Genomic DNA, 3,556 nt, shown 5'->3' with positions numbered 1-3,556 from the left:
TGAATAAATGATATCAACGTGATTTGAAAAAGTAATCTACTATGTAACAGACCCATGTATAATCAACCGACTCAGCAGCATCACGCACCAAGTATTTTGGCAAGAAAATACGCAAGTTGCCAGTCATTTTTACCGCGCGGCCGCGGCGGGAATGAGGGGTCATTGATAGTTCTTACACTCGATTTTTCGCATTCCAATCATATTTCAAATGCTAATAAATCAATTTTAAATTAAATGACTTAAGCATTGTATTTCGAGCTCAATTTTTGTCATTGTAGCCAAGCCACTATCCGGCCAATGGTATCCAATAATTAGCACATATTGTGAACCCAAGATTGGCTAGTGGTTTCTGTCCACAACACGTCAAGAAAGCGGAAATAGTGGCTATATTTAGGGTTAGCAGGAAGTATCTTGTCAACAACCATAGGTTTGTATCAATCATATTAAACTTTACAAAAATTTATGAAAACATGTTACACTATAGAACTCTAAGCTTTATAGACAAAAATAAAATAATTGCTAAATACCAACTCCATTTGAGCAGGAGAAATGGAACAGAAAATGCTATCGCGACTGTGAATGAATATACCCTATAACGTGGCATTTTCAATGCCCGTTACAAACGGCTCCCTGAACCTTAGATGGAACCCAAAATTAGCATTTTCGCGAATTTACGGTACATTACGAAAAAGACGCCAGGACAGGAATCATGCATCCGAAATTCCGTGAGGGGACAGAACCGTAAATACGCGAAGTCGAATAAGATTTATTTCAGACTTTTTGTTTTTCGAGTTTCGACGGCATCAAGCAAGGAGTCGGTGACGATTTCGAAGGAATTGCAGAGTAGCGGAGTAACGCCACTTTCGAGACATGTCCAGGAGAATAAAATTAAGTTCTATTCTGGAATAACGTAGGTTAGCCGATTTTTTTACAGGTTCATTAGAGACGGACGAACATATTTTCACCCATGCCCCAAAAAGTTAGGTCCGGGTTTGTCCGTAACGATTGTTTAAACTTTTGAGACCCCACATTTTGTTAAATAACGTCTTTGTTATGGGTCATACACGAAAACTGTTCAAACAAAAGTTGTTCGTCTCATCATTCTCGATAAAACAAGCTGTCGTGAGATCCATTTCCTCTATTTGTTTAGTTGCGAAATGCAAAATGCCGTGGAAAAAAAAAATTTACATTTCTTGTTATAAATTGATGAATAAACAACGTGTGGCTTGTATTATATTATACGTAGGGTAATGGTAGGAAAAATGAAAGTGATTTAAGCGTCAATTATATTTAATGTTACTATACATAAAATAATGGTGAACATGTGACCATAAATATCCATACATATTTTTTTCGCTCGAAATTGTGTATACATATTATTTTATTTGATAAAATTATTCATTACATTATTATGTTATATTAACCCGTTATAACGCTTGGAATCTCTCTGTCGCTCTTCCATTATATGTGTATATATGTATGTATACATACTCACACCACCGTAATTAAGTTTGTTTAATTTCATTTTACCTCAAAATTCACAGATATTATATATCTAAAGTTATTTATAGCAATATTTCCTAAGAATATGACTAAAATCGAAAAGAAAAAAAAATATTATAAATATTAAAAATCTAATTACAGATTAGAATTGCTGAGAAAAAAATAGCATAGTTTAAAGAAAAAAAATGTGCGATAATTATTAACGGAGTTATTGATTTGTTAATTAAGCTGGGAGAACAGCCGGGCGCGCGAAGCCTCGAGCCCCCCACCTCGCGCCCGGCTTCATTCCTCCAACTAACGCCGCTCGACGAACGTTGAGCAATTTCTTTTTACTAGATACAACGCACTTGGAAATCTGAAAAAATTCACGGTGATGCCTTGGGGTATTGAGAGATAGCTGATATTTTTTCCAATTCTCAATATTAATTACAACAACGATAAACAAAATAACACTTAAACACCGTTATCTCTGGTTCTAATCAAGATATTCATGTTTTTTTTATGTTTAAATTACTCGTAAAATGAAGGGCAAGTACAATCCATCATAATATTTACAATAATATGAATATTCTCAGAGATATTTCTATTTGTTTAAAAGCAAAAAATTTCAAGTCGCCCAAAAATTGAGATTTTCTAGTATAAAAATTTTTTTTTTTCATTTATGGAAAGTACTAGTAACGAACTGACTCCATGATTTTTTGCCAACCCGTGGGCCAATCACATAAGAAAGGGCAGACGATATACGGATTTTAGCTTGTCGCGAATTGTCGCTCAACTATATAACACAGCCAAAAGAGCCTTGCACGATAATTTCCAAGACACTTCATATTACCTGTACCATGAGTTTCAAAGCCACACGTTGTTTATTCATCAATTTATAACAAGAAATGTAAATTTTTTTTTTCCACGGCATTTTGCATTTCGCAACTGAACAAATAGAGGAAATTGATCTCACGACAGCTTGTTTTATCGAGAATGGTGAGACGAACAACTTTTGTTTCAACAGTTTTTGTGTATGACCCATAACAAAGACGTTATTTAACAAAATGTGGGGTCTCAAAAGTTTAAACAATCGTTACGGACAAACCCGGACCTAACTTTTTGGGGCATGGGTGAAAATATGTTCGTCCGTCTCTAATGAACCTATAAAAAAATCGGCTAACCTACGTTATTCCAGAATAGAAGTCAGTCGATTTTATAGCTTATTCGTCTGGACTAAGGGGCCACCTCACCCCGCTCAGAACCGGGTCGCTGAGGACTTGCAAGATCGACAAAATTACAATCTATCGATAAGTTCGAAATATTCCGTTACGTACGCTACATATGGCGTAAGATGTAAAATTGATTTAGAGTCGATTGTTATAAAGCTTGGTATACATGACGTCACGTAACAGGTGGTGCAAAGAGATTCGCGTTAAGGCAGGTCGATAGATTTCGAATCACTTTTGTTTTGACGTTTCGCAGGGATTGTTTCATTTTCGCAACCCGTGTTTCGTTTCGTTTTTTATTTCGCTATGGACACCTCTTTCTGGATGGAGAAAAAATGCGACGGTGTTGGAGCTTTTTTGTGGTAGCTGTATTCCTAGAGTAAGCGTTACTTATTTTTCACCATAGAATTTCGACGGCTTGCCGGGTAACAGATAGCCATTTAACATTGCGATTGCGACCAGCGCTCGAAATTCGTTTGTCGATCGTTGTGCTTGATGACCGTGGATTTCGATTACGGAAGATTACAATTAGAATCATGATTTTGCAATTTCGTGTCGTTAGTGTCACTGATAGTCACGTGTGCGAGTTTGAAATAGTGTCTGCGTCATTTCGGATATTAAGAGTAATGTTACGAATTTCGGTTCCGTTGCATTTACGATTGAATTCACGGAATTACGAATTTCAAACAAATTGCATGTACGATTGGTTGACTTCACGTCCGAATTTCGAGTACGAATTAAGTTGACCATTTTGTTACGATAAAGAATTACAATTACGATTATGGGCGGTTTGAGAAAAGTTTAAGAATCAAGTTTTAGTTTAAAATTACGAATAAGATAACGAA

Source organism: Neodiprion lecontei, chromosome 1, assembly GCF_021901455.1.
Source record: "Neodiprion lecontei isolate iyNeoLeco1 chromosome 1, iyNeoLeco1.1, whole genome shotgun sequence".
NCBI classification, from domain to species: domain Eukaryota; kingdom Metazoa; phylum Arthropoda; class Insecta; order Hymenoptera; family Diprionidae; genus Neodiprion; species Neodiprion lecontei.
This window is presented reverse-complemented; position numbering follows the sequence as displayed.